This window comes from Puma concolor, chromosome A2, assembly GCF_028749965.1.
Source record: "Puma concolor isolate L17-30 chromosome A2, mPumCon1.1.hap2, whole genome shotgun sequence".
NCBI classification, from domain to species: domain Eukaryota; kingdom Metazoa; phylum Chordata; class Mammalia; order Carnivora; family Felidae; genus Puma; species Puma concolor.
In genome coordinates, this window is record NC_141668.1 from 76158943 (window position 1) to 76176903 (window position 17961).

General features: G+C 37.7%; 1 pseudogene; it reads left to right on the plus strand.

The window, feature by feature from the left end:
- The first annotated feature begins 2890 nt into the window (after positions 1-2890).
- Positions 2891-4149, plus strand: LOC112866895 (obg-like ATPase 1 pseudogene; annotated as a pseudogene).
- The last annotated feature ends 13812 nt before the right edge of the window (positions 4150-17961 follow it).

The following is a 17961-nucleotide window of genomic DNA, read 5'->3' on the forward strand; positions in this document are numbered from 1 at the left end:
GGAAAAGTGCTATAATTATCTCCATTTTATAAATGAGGAACCTGAGGTACAAAGAGGTTAAGAGACCTGTTAAGTTCACATTACTGGTAAATGGAGCAAGGATGCCAAACCAGGTCACTGAAATTTTAAAACCCACAATTGTATCGATACCCTCCAGCTAAAGACCACCAGGAATATACCTGAATTTGAATGAACTGGGTATATTTCTTATTACAGAGAAGGAACATGTACAACAGGGTGTTTGAAAGCAGTTATTAAAGGATTTGGCCTTCTGTTTGGGGAAGGGCTTAAGGAAGTGAGACTTTTCTCTGGATTGGATGCTCTCAGGAAATGGGGGTAATGCTATGAATGGGTACCTTAATCAATCTTATGAAGGAGGGAAGACGGGAGGGCTGTAAGTGGTAAAGCAGCAGTGGTCACTCAGATTAGCCAGGATAGGGACATAGAGGGTCATAGTAAAGTAGGAAGAAGAATCAGGATTTGAACCCAGGTGGTTCACTCTGGAGTCGGTACATTACCTGCCTTACAGGCAAAAACAACAGAAAGAGCAAAAGATGCAAAAAATGATGGGAGAGATGTTTTGGAGAGAAACTTCCTTGGCTATGTAGTCGAGCAGAGGCGTCAAAGTGGGAGACAAATACCATAGAACTCCCTCGTGGGAGCTAAATGCTCTAACAATAGTCTGAAGTTAAAAAAAAAAAAAGTCACTTTACAGGACCTATTTGCTTTCCTGGAAGCCATCTAGGTCAATCTACCCACAAGTACCCACCAAACAGATTCTTCTCAGTTTTAAAAGGCTTAGCCCCATTATTTATGTGTGTGATAAGGTTACTTTCTTCAAGAGGACTCAGGTCCCTGCTGGCAGCCTGATGTCCCCAGTGAACTTGATGGATGCTCCCCTCCACACATTCTCAGGGCCACTTTCAGAGGAGTTATCTCCTTTTGGGGTCTGAGATCCCTTTGGTACCACTGCCAGGAGGCTCTCTCAGGAGACTGCTGCACTGAGCTCTGATAAAAGCATGTGGGAGTGAAGTGAAATGTGTCGTCCTGCAGAGCAGTTCTGCCCTTTGCTTGGGTAAAAAAACCATGATTTCCTTTGGGAAGTTCTCTTCCCTAGCACATATAGTTCCAGAAGGACATGGAAACGAAGGTGCCCTCCCTGCCGCCCTCCTTCAATTCACCAGCAACACATACCAAGGAGTGGCCACACACAACATGAGTCAGGCAAGTGAGTCTCTCTTTCCAGGAGTCTGAATCTTGAATGGAGTAACACACACATGAATTATGTGTAGATTCGACATGCGTCAGTTCTCTGCAGAGGCATTCATTCATTTCTAGTTGCCTAGATTCCCCAAACTGCCTTCATCCCTTTCCCTTCATCAACATCTCCTTTGACTCTCTGAGCTGTCTAGAATATTTCCAATATTTTTTTGCTTAAGTTAGTCAGTTCCTATTTGCATCCTAAGAAGCCGAATTGAAATGTAGATTTTATTTGATGATGTCTTCTATTGAGCAGAGTTTTGGAAAAACGTCCTTTAAAGATGTCGGTTCAAAATAATGAGAAAAGACATACAGTTAAAGCTCTGACTCCCAGTTCACATGGAAACCAGAGTAGACGTGCCCAGGAGACTTGTTTTATTAAGACTACTGGTCTTTGCTCCGTACTGACAAGTGATCAGAATAAATGGCCACAAAGATAATGTGTCTTTGACCTTGATTTTCATTATGCAGCTCTATGAAAAGAAACTTTTCTTTTCAATGGGAGCAGATGATGTTAAGTTCATAGCTCATCTCCAACTTATTTTATTGAAAAACAAAAAGAGAACACCTTTATTTCAACTTAACAGAGAAATCTGATTAGGAGCTTCCTAAATCTAAAGACTATTTCTCCAAAAAGTCCACTGTTGTATAAAATCACAGATATTCTTAAGTGGGACAATATGCTCTTCTTGAAATAACAGTGACCCATTTACTTCCAAGGCTTGAAGCTTATGGTGCTGCATTTGAAGTCACACCAAGCAATCCTCTGAGACTCTGAAGTCTTAGTGTAACTGAGTAAGAAAAGAACATAGTCATAACTATACCTTTTGAAAAACATTCTGGATGGGAAATAGGAGGCATTTCCTGAATATCTGCATCGGAATATATGCTTGTAGATACTGGAGAGTGATTTCATTTTAGAAATCAGATATCCTTGGAGATTTTTATTCTGTAAAGTAGCAGGTCACACTACTTTACATATGACCATTTAAAAATATGACCATTTAAAAATGCTTGTCTGTGCTTATTTTCAGATGACTGCCCACATGGAAAATCCAAGAGAACCTATAAGCTATTAAAACTAATAAATGAGCTCAGAAAGTTTCCTTAATCCCAAACCAATAGTGTTCTCATATACCAGTCATGACCAATTAGAAAATGTAATTGAAATGAAAATCCTATCCACAATATCACAAAAACTAAAGACATAAATCTATTAAATTTCAATATCAAAATAAATCCCAAAACAACACTGAGTTTAAAAAAAAAACAAATTGCAGAATGGCAGATACAAGATATTTATATAAATGATAAAATTTAAATTTTTATATAAATACAAAAAATATTATATTTAAAGCAATTTAAATGCAAAAGTACTATATAAATATTTATGGATTAATATACAAAATGTAGTTTTCTGGTTCTACCTCTGGGTAATGCAAGAAAAGAATGGGACTGGGGAAACACAGGGATTTTACTGCTTAAGAAAATATCTGAAGCAAACATGGCAAAATGGTAAGGTATGTTGTAGGTGGATTATTATTATCCTCTCTAAAAGATCATCACTGGCCGCCACCGCCACTAGCGTGCGTGCTGGTCAGCGGAAGGGCTGGGCCTGTGCTTTCTCCTCCTTCCTCCCCTCCTCTCACTCCGTCTACCCTGCCGCTGGGACCCCGTGTCATCGCCCGCCCCGAGCACGATGCGCCCCAAAAAGGGAGGTGATGGAATTAAACCGCCCCCAATCATTGGAAGATTTGGAACCTCCTTGAAAATTGGTATTGTTGGATTGCCAAATGCTGGGAAATCTACCTTCTTCAATGTATTAACCAATAGTCAGGCTTCAGCAGAAAACTTCCCATTCTACACTATTGATCCTAATGAGAGCAGAGTACCTGTGCCAGATGAAAGGTTTGACTTTCTTTGCCAGTACCACAAACCAGCAAGCAAAATTCCTGCCTTTCTAAATGTAGTGGATATTGCTGGGCTTGTGAAGGAGCTCACAATGGGCAAGGCCTGGGAAATGCCTTTTTATCTCCTATCAGTGCCTGTGATGGAATCTTTCATCTAACACGTGGTTTTGAAGATGATGATATCAGGCATGTTGAAGGAAGTGTAGATCCTATTCGAGATATAGAAATAATACACGAAGAGCTTCAGCTTAAAGATGAGGAAATGATTGGGCCCATTATAGATAAAGTAGGAAACGTGGCTGTGAGAGGAGGAGATAAAAAATTAAAACCTGAATATGATATAATGGGCAAAGTCAAATTCTGGGTTATAGATCAAAAGAAACCTGTTCTCTTCTATCATGATTGGAATGACAAAGAGATTGAAGTGTTGAATAAACACTTATTTCTGACTTCAAAACCAATGGTCTACTTGGTTAATCTTTCTGAAAAAGACTACATTAGAAAGAAAAACAAATGGTTGATAAAAATTAAAGAGTGGGTGAACAAGTATGACCCAGGTGCCTTGGTCATTCCTTTTAGTGGGGCCTTAAAACTCAAGTTGCAAGAATTGAGTGCTGAGGAGAGACAGAAGTATCTGGAAGCGAACATGATACCAAGCGCTTTGCCAAAGATCATTAAGGCTGGGTTTGCAGCACTCCAACTAGAATACTTTTTCACTGCAGGCCCAGATGAAGTATGTTCATGGACCATCAGGAAAAGGATGAAGGCTCCTCAAGCTGCAGGAAAGATTCACACAGATTTTGAAAAAGGATTCATTATGGCTGAAGTAATGAAATACGAAGATTTTAAAGAGGAAGGTTCTGAAAATGCGGTCAAGGCTGCTGGAAAGTACAGACAACAAGGCAGAAATTACATTGTCAAAGATGGAGATATTATCTTCTTCAAACTTAATATACCTCAGCAACCTAAGAAGAAATAAATTTTATTGTTCAGATAAATGTACAACTTCCAAAAAGGGATAGGATTTCTTTTAATTAAAATTTCTGAAAACTGAGGGGCAAATACAGTTGGGAGATGGGAATCTTCTAAAAACAGAATTATTTCTGTTTTAAAATTAAAACACTGTGTACCTCCAATGAAATGCAAGTTCACTAAATGTGAACAGCTTTGCTTTTCACGTGAATAAGACCCTAGTCCAAATTGTAGAGGCTTTTCAGGAACCATATTACTCTCATGATACTTCATTAATCCCCATCACGGATGCCAAGCCTGACACATTTGACAGTGAGGACAATGTGGCTTGCTCCTTTTTGAATCTATGGATAATGCATGTTTTACAGTACTCCAGATGTCTACACTCAATAAAACATTTGACAAAACCAAAAAAAAAAAAAAAAGATCATAATTATTCTCTGTAACTTTATCTTTCATAACAAAATGTTTTAAAATATTATTGTAACTGTGAGGAACAGAACAAAAATTTTCCTTATTGTTCCCTTATGCCAAGTGGAGAATCTGAGAATGAAATAAGAATCAGTCTAAATGTGTGGATGAATTTGTTGTTCCTAAAAACTTTACCAGCAATGTAGCCAGATGAAGTTGTTATGCATGAAATAACTTGGGACCTATGTGACCAGAGTCGATGCTCTTTAAATAAACATCCATCTATGTTTCCCCTTATGGAAAAACTTCTCCCTCAAGCTTTTATAAAACAGAGGTGGCAATGCTGGTCCTGGACAAAGAGGAGAGGGAAACGTCCTGAGTCTTGGTGCCAATCTTAACCACTCATTACTTGGTGACCTTGGAGAAGTTACTTTCTCCTGTCTCCAGTTTCTTCATTTGTAAACTGTGAGTATTCCATTTCCCTTTCTCACTAGCTTGTTATGTAGATAATACATACATATATATATATATATATATATATGTATATATATATTACTGCTTACTGCTATAAAATGTTGGAGGATTCTGTGTACACAGTTTTCACTGATTTCCAGACTGAATTTCACAGAAAGCCAAATATAGTTAAGTTGTTGGGAAGTGCAAATACAATCACTTTTTGGAGAAAAATGGTAGAAGCTTCCTAATACTAAAGGTTCACTATCAAGAAACTGATAATTTGTAAACAGGATTTAATCCTGAGGATTATCTTTGGAAGAAAATGTACGGAAGTGTTTGTTATTTTAGTGCCTTTTCTTAACTTACCAAAGAACTTTATTTGAAGAATTTCATTCTTCTCTTATCAGACTAAGATGTTTGACAGAAATTAAGATGCCTTCAGTTATTTTTGTTGGGATAAAGGCTAACCTCTGAAATTTACTTTAATTGGAAAAAGAATGTCAACTATTTTCGTATTTTTATCTGCAGATGTAGAAAGGCAATGGTTAAAAGCAATAACTCAGTAGTTCCGCTGGGTTTGAAACCAGACTTTGCCACTTACAATTGGATGCCAAATAATTTAACGTCTCTGCTTCAGTCTCTTCCTCAGTAAAATGGGGATGATGATGGTACCTACCTTTAGGCTATTGGGGTTTTAGGGAAGACAATCCTAACTCTCTCCTCAGGTGGATCTAGGTTTTGTGAGGCCTGAAGTTTATATTTTTAAAGAGACTCTTTAAGAGCAAGAATTTAACATTATTTTTAAAAAATTTTTTAATGTTTATTTATTTTTGAGATGGAGAGAGAGAGACAGAGTGAGAGCAGGGGAGGGGCAGAGAGAGAGGGAGACACAGAATCCGAAGCAGGCTCCAGACCCTGAGCTGTCAGCCCAGAGCCAGACATGTGGCTCAAACCCACAAACCTCAAGATCATGACCTGAGCCAAAGTCGGATGTTCAACTGAATGAGCCACCCAGGTACCCTAAGAATTTAACATTATATATACGAAATAAGTTATAAGGTCACAAAAGGAGTCCTGAAGCTTAAGCTTTATTAGCTTCTTGGTATACCTACCTCTGCTTTCCTCCACTCTCCAGGCCAAGAACCAACAGAGAAAGTAGACACAAAAGTCACAGTTGGAGATCAAAACACAGTCAAGCAATCTATTATTTACAATTCAAAATCCAAAAAGTCCTAAAATCCAAAAGTATTTTTGTAACTCATTTAGCAGAAAAATCCAATATCATCTGAACTCATTTGACAATAAAATCTGATGTGATGTGATATGGTCTTAATCTATCCCACTCAGTGTGACTATTCATACCTTTTAGTGCAGAAATAATAGTGTTTAATACTGGACAACTGTCCCAGAAACTATCATTGAATCATATAATCTTTCTAAAATCTGAAAATTTCTAAAGTTTGAAACCCACCCACCTGCTCCCAGGAACTTCAGATAAGAGATTGTGGACAGTGTCAGGTTTATTACTGACAAAGCTGAACTGAGGAATACATCAGAACCCCAGAAGTACAAGGGCTCTCCATAGCAAGCTTAGTGTGCAGAGGGGCAGAGAACACCACCTTCCTGGCTTGGAGAACAAGCCTTCCTGAGGAAGCAGCTGCAGCTGCCTTCCCTTCTCTCAAACTCACCAACTCTCCCAGACTTGTCCAGAGGAGAAAGAAGTTACTGAGGGGGCAGATTTGAGAAGCCCAAAGAATTACTCCCAAATGTTTCCCTCCCAGGGAGTCACGTGGAAACATGGGAGGCAGGAATACATGTTCCACACTAGCAGTGGGGTTATGGTGAAGATGAAATAAAACCATGACTTAAAAAGCTTAGCTTTGTTCCTGACCCCACAGGAAGTCTCAGTATCTGCTACCGTCACAGATAAATCTCCTGCACCTGAGTAATTTCCCTCTGGACTCAATCTCAGGACAATGTGGCCCTTTCCAACTCTGGTTTCTTTCTTGTGGTGTGAGGAAGCTGCTTGCAAGAGTTAGTATCACCCTCAAGAACAGTGCTGGTCCTTAAGGGATAGATTTCATTTTATCACTCTTTATCTCTTATTTTCTTTGTTCTGATTTCTTTGCTTGTTTATTTTACATTCTATGTTATCTGGCTATTTTATTTATCTTTAAACCTGAGTTTTTACTAACCACTTTAAATCCTTTTGGGAGCAGGGTGAGTATAAAGATACAAACAATTTTTAAGTAACTCAAAGAACAACAGAAGTATTTGCTACTTATTCCACATAAAACATAGATGAAATCAGTCAAATATGGAGGAGAAATCCAAGGATTAAGAGGTTTTGCATGACTGAAATTTGGTGAGAGAAATAACTTTCATGTCAGATATTTTTGTATCCAATTATCTTCTGGCTCCATGAACCAGAAATTTCTCCTTTTAAAGGTGTTAATGAAGTATATCATCTTATTTTATAAGAAATGTCTGATGAATCAAACTTTTTAAGAACGAAATCGGTCAATGGAGTAGAGAATAGACAGAAAGGCAGTGCTAGATCTTTAGGTGAATAAAACATAAGCTATATGAAATCATACTTAAGGTAACTTACAGAGATCTATATAGAAGAGGTGATCAATGATGACATATTTTTTTTACTTTTTATAATCATAAATATATGTGCACTGTACAGTGATTAAAAATAGAAATTAATACAAAAGAAAACAATAAAAGTTACCTAAATTCCTCAACTCCAAGATCATTAATATTTAGGTGCATATCCAGTCATTTTTATTTGCATATTTTTCTTTTATTTTCTAAACAGGGATCACATTTTACTTATTATTTTACAACTTGTTTTCTCAGCTAACTATAGATCCTAAATATCTTCCCAGGGTATTAAATATTCCTTTAAAATAATTGTTATAATACCTGTTCATAGTAGTATATTAAAATAGTAGAGAACTGTATTGAGAAAAAAGTAAAATTCTGCTTATCTTACCAATATCCCATTTCAAATATGACATAAAACTAAAATTATAAAGGAAAAATTCCTTACTCCATAAAAATTTAAAACTTTGCAAAGTAAAAAACAATCACAAGGCGCCTAGGTGGCTCAGTCGGTTATGTGTTAGACTCAATCTCAGCTCACGTCATGATCTGGTGGTTTGTGGGATTGAGCCCCACGTCAGGTTGTACAATGACAACATGGAGCCTACTTGGGATTCTCTCTCTCACCCTCTCTCTCTGCACCTCTCCCTCTTGTGTTCACACACACTCTCTCTCTGTCAAAATAAATAAATTTTAAAAAAAGACAATCACAAAGTATAAACAATAAATGACAAACTGGGAAAAATGTTTTCCATGCAAATGACAAATAAGTGACTAATTTCCTCAATATGCAGAACCTTTTATACACACACACACACACACACACACACACACACACACCATGGTGAAAGATCAGTAAATTTCTAAAAATGGGATAAAGATGTGGGTTGGCATGTCATTGATAAAGAAATACAAGTGGCCAAACAAAATAAAAAAGAAAAGAAAAACAAGCCTTAAGAGGATGAACTGAACCTTTTATACAGAAGGTTAAAACAAAAATGAACACATTTAATAATACTCATTGTTGGGATGATGTGAAGAACTATTCTCAGAGTGGAAGTGTAAATTGGTGCAACCTTCTTTGAATGGTCAGTTGGCAATATCAACATTCTAAATACAGACATCTTTTCAATGAGTAATTTCACTACTTGGTCTTTGTCCCTTGTAATTAAATACATGAAGATATTTGTTACAGTATTGTATGAATGGCAAGTTCCCATATTAAATGAATTTAAGGAAAATAACGTATGAAACCATTCACTGGAATTACTTAGTTTAACCACTAGATGTCACAATTGTTACACAAAAATTTAGCTATAGCTAGGTAAATAGAATTTGAAGGTTGGAATAAACTTTCCATATATGTTCTTTCACTTTAAAAGAATTGGTGCTTGAAAAATATGGGAAAATATGGAATAAACTTTCCATATATGCTCCTTAACCTTAAAATAATTGGCACCTGGGTGGCCTAGTTGGTTAAGCGACTGACCCTTGATTTAGGCTCAGGGTAGGATCTCACGGTTTGTGAGATCAGGCCCCATGTCAGGCTGCATGCTGACAGTGCAAAGCCTGCTTGGGATTCTCTCTCTCCCCCTCTCTCTCTGTCCCACCCCTGCTCATGTGCTCTCTCTCTCTCTCAAAATAAATAAACTTTAAAAAATTAAATTAAATTAAATTAAAAATAATTGCAACTCTAAAACAAGAACTATTTTGTATATCACTAGGTACTTTGCAAAATAGAATATTTCACAAAGTGATCTTCAAGTTATCTTTTAAAAATATTCTTCTCATAAAGTCTCAAGTATTCATATGCTTTGACAAGGCTTTAGCTTAAAATGCACTATAACTGGGTAGGCTCACATGGTCTGATTTGGGAGTTTCCAGGAGAAATTCAGGCTTCAAATAATCTTACCTCTTACATGAATAATACCTAAAACTCCACTGTTGCTGATTAATTTTGAGGAATTTAAGAGTTTCCAATATTTAGCAGTGGCATATTAACTGTAAAATACCTCTGGATGGAGTGACCCCTCGAGGACTTACTGCTGATTAAAAATCCACTGGGTTGGCCCAGGAAGAGATGAGGTGGGATGACAGCACACTAGGAAGAGGTGGCTCTTAGTCTGGGCTTTGTGTGTCTCCTGTATTGTCCTTTAACTCACTATAACACAATTCACTGCGATCTTACTACTGAGAAGTATGAATAGCCCAGGAAACCTAAGACCTTAAACAACATTCAGCTTATCAAAACCCATACTGTCACAGGGATTTCCTACTGTTCTTCTATGAAGTTGCATATTTTATGTTGATCTAAAATAAATAAGCACAAATATATTAGGAAACAGATGTCACTGATTTGTTTATGTACTCATAAACTAATTGCTAAGGCAAATATTAAAACCAAACCTATATTTAGTTTCTGATTAAGGAGTTCCACATATAAAAATTGCATGGAGACACAGGGCTAAATAAATGTTCGGTCTTATAATAAAAATTTCTTCATCAAAGAAAGAAACAGGAGAGCCAAGTTGAACAGGAAAACAATCAACAGTGTCAGGTGATAACTTTTAGAAATAGCTGCTCATTAATTTAGGTTTATATCAAGTATAAAATAAAATCATAATAATGAAAAGGGCTGAGAAGGTCTTACCTTGGCAGACCAAAATGTGGCATACCAAACCTGAATATGCAGCTTTTTAATCATCTTTCATTTGAAAGGCGTTATGTTAACAAAATGATATTTGTAAGCATATTTAGCCATAGATACCAGCAAATTCCTAATACCTTCTGTTCGTGGTACATTCCACAATTTTCAAAGCAGGTTTATATACCTTATTTTATTTTCTCCTGAAGAATTAGTTTTTTTGCATTCATGTAAAAAATATTAACAGCCTATTTATCAACTTTCTCTAGCCTATCTATAAGTTCAACTAAATCAAATATCTTTAACCTTAGGCACTTCAGAAAGAAGAAACCAAATTTACCTATTGAGTTTGTGGACAAATTTTTTGAAGCTAGAAATGACATCAGTGCCCTGTCCCCCATCCCCCTTCCCCTGGCGTCAGGGTAGAACCTACTCACAGCTCTGGCACACATCTCCTTCAGATGGATGGGGCTTACAGCTGATGAAATAGGAATGCCTCTTCATGAACCATGGCATGTTCCATATGTCCTGCCTCATTAGGACTGCATCTTTTCCCTAATGTTACTGGAAAACAGTGCAATAGTTCTAAACTGGCTAAGGGCTGGGCCCTTTTCTTTTTAAAATTTTTCTTCTATGTCACATTATTGGAGAGCTGTGCAAATACAGACCCTTCTCTCTTATAGACCAGGAGTCTTCTAAGTAGAACGCACCCATGATGATCCACTAGGGCAGGGGTCAGCAAATTCCAGCTCAGCCAAGTCTAGCCCACCACTGGTTTTTCTTTTTACTTTTTTCTATTGTTTAATTAACATATATATATTATAAATATATTATAAATATAAATATATAATAGAATTATTTATATAAATATATATTTATAAATATATTATATTTATATATTAAATATATTATATATTTATTTATATAAATATATAAATTTAAAATATATTTATATTTATATGAATATATTATATTATATATTTATATGAATATATTATATTATATATTTATATGAATATATTATATTATATATTTATATTTATTTTATATATAATATAAAATTTACCACCTTCACCATTTAAAAAAAAATTTTTTTTAACGTTTATTTATTTTTGAGACAGAGAGAGACAGAGCATGAACGGGGGAGGGTCAGAGAGAGAGGGAGACACAGAATCTGAAACAGGCTCCAGGCTCTGAGCTGTCAGCACAGAGCCCGACGCGGGGCTCGAACTCACGGACTGTGAGATCATGACCTGAGCCGAAGTCGGACGCCCAACCGACTGAGCCACCCAGGCGCCCCTCACCTTCACCATTTTTAAGTGGTTCAGTGGTACTGCATCTGGTTCAGTGGTACTGAATATATTCCTAATGTGCAACCATCACCAAGGGTTGGGTCTTTGGAGAGTCTCCATCACCCACCCCAACTCCTTTACATCAGAGCAGAGTCAACTTTTCACTGCCCCCATCCCAACACTGCTACATTACAAGTATTCTCATTCCCATATTTGCCTCTAAAATCCTAGAAGTAGGGGTAGGTCTCAAAACCATTGGCTCAATTACTTTATCTTACCTAGGAAGGATAGATTAACAACAACACACTTATGGTTATATTGTGTTTCCTTGGATTCATAATGCATTTTTGAATGAAAACATACTTATTATCCAAATCCAAACATTAGCATAGACTTAGCTCTTGTTTTCTTTGGGAAGACAGCCATCTACATCTTCCATCTACAAAGGAAGATTCTGATACACAATATGATACTTTATGGCTTATGGTAACAGTAAGCCAGAACTTAAAGAAATATCCACTGGACCCTCTCAACTACCCTTTGAAATAAGTAAGACAAATGTTATTGGTCTCAACACACAGATTTGGAAACTGAGAAATAAGAATATGGAGTTCCAGATGCCTACCCAAAGTTGTGCATCTGGTAAGAAAAAGATGTAGAATTGTAGAGATCTCAGTTCTTCTGACTTCTGCTGCATCTTACTGGAAAAGGAGATGAGAGAGATGGCTGGATCTCATATCTATATATATCTCTTAACCAACTTACTGGATTTTTTTTTTCTCTCAAGTCCACCAAGGTATTGAAATCACTCCCTCTCAATTTCCATATACAATTGATTCTCATCATTGGTCAATTCCATATTTGTAAATTTGCCTACTCGCTAAAATTTATTTGTAACCCCCAAATCAATAATCATGGGCTTTCATGGTCATTCCTGGAAAACAAATAGAGAGTAAAAATTCAAATAGCCCAACTTGCATGTTCCCAGCTGAGGTCAAAAAGGACAACACTGCCTTCCTGTTACAGCCCTCATATTATAAAGAAGTGTCTTTTTTGCAATCTTTTTAGTGCCATGTTTGTCACATTTTTGTTTTTGTTTTTTATTAGGGATTTTACCATTTAAAAGTCCCCCCAAGCATAGTGATAAAGTGCTTTCTAGCTTTCCTAAGTGCAAGAGAACTGTTATATGCTTTATGGAGAAAACGTGTGTTAGATAAGCTTTGCTCAAGTGAGTTACAGTGCTGTTGGCCATGAGTTCAATATTTTTTTTTTTTTTTAACGTTTATTTATTTTTGGGACAGAGAGAGACAGAGCATGAACAGGGGAGGGGCAGAGAGAGAGGGAGACACAGAATCGGAAACAGGCTCCAGGCTCTGAGCCATCAGCCCAGAGCCTGACGTGGGGCTCGAACTCACGGACCGCGAGATCGTGACCTGGCTGAAGTCGGACGCTTAACCGACTGCGCCACCCAGGCGCCCCAGCCATGAGTTCAATATTAATGAATCAGTGATATATTAAGAAAGGTGTTTTTAAACAGAAATACACATAAAACAAAGTTATAGAGACATTGACTGATAAAAATATTATGGCCAGAGCTTTCCAGGAACCTAAGTCTGTATTTTTCCCAGGAGTAATGGGTCATTATTCACTAATTCATTGTTCACAGTGACTTGAAAGAAAATAACTACCATTGAATTCCTGGGTAGCTCAGTCGGTTAAGTGTCTAATTTTGGCTCAGGTCATGATCTCACAGTTAGTGGGTTTGAGCCCTGCATCAGGCTCTGGATTTTCTCTCCCTCTCTCCCTTTGTCCCTCCCCTGCTCATATTCTTTCTCTCAAAACAAGTGAACTTTAAAAAAAATACATTAAAAAACATTTCAACCTGCTCCTCCACCTCCAAGACTTTCTAATTCCCTTTAAAAAAAAAAAAGAATTCAACTACCATGAATAATGAGAATTTACTGTAGACACAATCTCTTATGTGTTGGTTTGAGGTATATTATGTCAATCTTGTGTAATGTCAGAACCTGTCTTGGTTCCCAGTCCTCTCCCCACAGTAAGGACAACTTGAGCTGGTCAAGGTAGAACTTAAGGTTTGATTTGGGTTCGGTAAATTGGTGCTCCAGTATCACTCTTTCTTCCAAAGTAAAGAAGTAAATGCACTTCCCTGATTGCAGCTATTTGGGGGCTGGCTTAAAAGATGAGGCAATTTGTTTAGTCACCTCATATGATGACTAAATTCAAATTTATATTCCCTCCAACCAGAGAACAGGCCTGCTGCTTGCTGCTTTGATAGTGGAGACAGTAGCAAAATCCTGTCCCAGGCTACCAGAAAGGGCACCATAATATATATATATATGTGTGTGTGTGTGTGTGTGTGTGTGTGTGTGTGTGTGTGTGTGTGTATGTATCCTATATATATATCCATATATATATATATCTCCAAATATATCCTATATATGTATATATACATATATATCCTATATATATGTATACATATGTACATATATATACACACACATTTAAAAAATTTTTTTACCAGAAAGGACACCATAATATATGTGTGTGTGTGTGTGTGTGTGTGTGTGTGTGTGTGTGTGTATTTATTGCTTTTTTTTTAAATTTTTAAAAAATTTTTAATGCTTATTTACTTTTGAGAGAGAGAGAGAGAGAGCACAAGTTGGAGAGAGGCAGAGAGAGAGGGAAACACAGAATATGAAGCAGGCTCCAGGCTCTGAGCTGTCAGCACAGAGCCCAACACAGGGCTTGAACTCACGAACCATAAGATCATGACCTGAGCCAAAGTCCAACGCTTAACCGACTGAGCCACCCAGGCGCCCCTATTTCTTGATCGTATATCTAGTCACTTTCATATCTTCTGGGGGAATTGGGGACACTCACTGAATTCCTTGTTTCTGTAGTGGAATCATGAAAAACAGAACTACTCTACGTGAAGTAGCTAATACTTAAGAAGACTGTTAATTTCTCTACTAAAGGCTCCAACTAAAGAAATAGGAAGGCATGAGGATCCTAGCAAAAGTAACAGCAGTGCCAATGTAAATCCATAACCACCAGTAAAATGTAAAGAAAAATAGAATTCTGTTTTTATAAAGATACGTACTTTTATGACCAGCACTGACATCAATTAGGATCTGATCTAGACTTGGCTTTAATGAATAATAATCATTGTAAGACCAGGCATACCGTACTTGGTGCTTTATCTGCATTCTTTCACAATGATGTCTAAGGCTCATAATAATAACCCTAGGGGGTAGATGGCTTTGTCTTTGTTGTAGATGGAAATCTGAGGTTCCGAGGGTAATTTTCCCACTGCATACAAGTAAGAGACAGTTTGGATAGAATCCCGAATCTGCCTGCCTTCAAACTGGTGTATTGCTTTTCCCAGAGTGACTTCATGGAGGATTGGCTAGATATCTGTGGGGCCCAGCACAAAATAAAGCAGGGCCCCTTCTTCAAAAATTAAGAATTTCAAGGCAGTAACCACAGAATATTCCACCAAAGAGAGGGCCCTTCTAAACAAATGGCCTTGTTGCTGCACAGGTTTCATACCTATGAAGCCCATCCTGCCCCTATGTCACAATGCATTCCAAAAGCACAGATCTAGTGAAAATTTGGGAAGGGAGTGCTCCTATTTGTCCTTGTTGGTATGATTCATGTCTATGCTACCATGCAAGCATTACTAATTTCTCTTGGCAGCCTTAGTGACTTTGCTCCTAACAAAAATTTCAGAGGCATCTGTAGAAACAAAAACAAATACGTAAACACAGAAAGGCTGCCAGTTAGTTGCTTGCTATGCCACTGACAACAGCAGGGGTTTTAAGTAAAACAGAAGAGTGAGATGATTTTTTTTATTTGCCAGTGGTTTTCTCTTTGGAGAATCTTAAAAGTTTGATTCCTTTGCTTCCTTAACACTCATACACTTTTGTTCTCTGAACAAAGTGAATTTTTGTTCATCATTATTTCACAGTATCATTTCTAAGGACACAGCATTTCACTTGACTTGAGCTGAACTACATACAGGTAATTCTGCCACAAGGTCTTAGGACTCCCTTAATTCTTGCTCTGTTCTCTGTCAAAGCTAGCTGAATTCATGGGCATTGTGGTTCTACCTGGGAAAATTTATCAGTTTCCTCCATTCCACTTTTACATTTATGGCTTTCTCACTTTAGTGCCTAACAAGGTATACAAGCTGGGTGGGAACAGAAGCAACCTAAAAGGAGTAAGACAAGTTAGCTTTTGATGTTTTCCATTGCTGAGCCATCCCTCCACTCAGGTTACATTTTCTCCTATGAATCTCTTTTATTCCCAAACCAAGGAGCTCAGTGTCCTTAGGCTGATAGCATAAGGTCCCAAGCTTCCATGTCTGGCCCCTTTTCAGGGCAAGTGTTAAGAGAGCAATCAAGTTAAATTCACTGTCATGAAATGTCTTTATAATTCAGTTTCCCTCTCTGCACCCTTATCTCACAACTGCTGCCACAGGCTTTTTCTCTTGCTATTTGTTTTTACTAGAGGGAGGGATTACTTGTCAACTCAACTGCCTAATGAGTCTTAGAATCAGCTATTTCCTCTTCTACATGGGAAACTATCCCTTTTATTTTCTTCCTGTAGGGCTAGATGTAATCGGATAGTTAGATAAAAACAAATTATGTATTTTTTATAAGTATGGTTTATTCATTCCTGGTAACCATAAAACAACATAACCACTATATACATATTAATTTGGCAGTACGTGTATTTAATTTCTATTTCAAACTCTGTGTATGACTGTTCTTCAGGTCCCTTCCCCCCCCTCCCCGCCCCCCCCCCCCCCCCCCCCGGTAACAAATGTAGCCACTTACAATCTAACCAAAATTAAAACTCTGCTCCCACTCTAAGCTCAAATCTTTCTCACCACCCACTCCCAATATACGCACTTCAGATTAGGCTGTTTTACCACACTTGAGCAATATTCAACACTTTTCAAGGGAATCTGGGGTCACGAGAGATTTTTTTCTGACATGGAGCAATGGAAACTCACAATATCTTTCAGAGCAAAAAAAACCCCAGATACTCTTCAAGAGTGGTCCCCTGAATTTGTTCTATGCTTTTTGCATTCGTCATCTATTGCTGTATAACAAACCTGAAACTTAGCATCTTACAATAAGAGATATTATTTCAGTTTGTGTGGTCAGGAAGCTGGAGGCAGCTTAGCTGGATAATTCTGGCTTGGTGTCTCTCAATCAGATTGCAATCAAGATGTTGATTGATCAGGAATGCAGTCATCTAAAGGCTTGACTGCAGTTGAGGAAATTTGCTTCCAACACGACTGGCAAGTTGCTACTGACTATTGGTAGGGGGCCTCAATTCTTCCTGTATTAACCATAGGGTTGTCCATGTCACAACATGGCAGCTATCTTCCTCCAGAGAAAGTGATCTAAGAGGGACAGCCAGAAGCTACAGTGTCCTTTATGACCTTAACTTCAGAAGTCACACACTATCATTTTTGCAAAATGTTATTGAAAACACAGATCAACCCTGCTCAGTGTGGCATGGACCACAAAAAGGTATGCATGCTGGGAAAGAAGGATCATTGGGGGCCCATCTTAAAGGCCAGCTATCCTCATGGCACTCTATCACATAGGAAATATAAACTCCTTGAATAAAGCATGTGACCAAAAAGCATGTGACTGAAGAGGTATTCCCTATTATTTATTATTGAATTTGTATTCTTTGTTACACATTACACTTGTGAGATATTTTTAGTATCAATAATCACTAAAAGTCTGAAAGCAATGGGTCCAGGGAAAAATATCCCCTTCTAAGTAACTCCTCTGTCACTATGCTATGCCAGTGAGTTTGCTTTGGCTGGCTCTATATTCTTTGACGTACTCCTATATTACTGACAAGATCTTCCATTCAGATTTAAGGCAAGAGCTTAGATTCTGTTCTGAAGGGTAGTTGCTGAATTATTTTTTTAAGTTTATTTATTCTGAGAGAAAGACGGAGAGAGAAAGAGAGAGAGAGAGAGAGCAAGCGAGGGAGGGGCACAGAGAGTAAGGGAGAGAGAGAGAATCCCAAGCAGGCTCTGCACTGTCAGCACAGAGCTGGATGCGGGGCTGGAACTCATGAACTGTGAGATCATGACCTGAGCAAAGTCAGACACTTAAGCAATTAAGCCACCCAGGTGCCCCCTGAATTATTTTAAGTAGGGAAAAGGCTAAGTCATATTTGCATTCTATCAGGTTTATTCTGTTACCTGTGCATAGGATGGATTGGTGGTGCAAAGGGAGACAGAGCAATACTGGAGACAGACCTGTTAAGAGTCTATTTCAGAGTCTTTTTATCACAGGTGAAGTTTTACAGTTTTCAGCACTATCATTCCTAAATTTCCTCATCAACTACACTG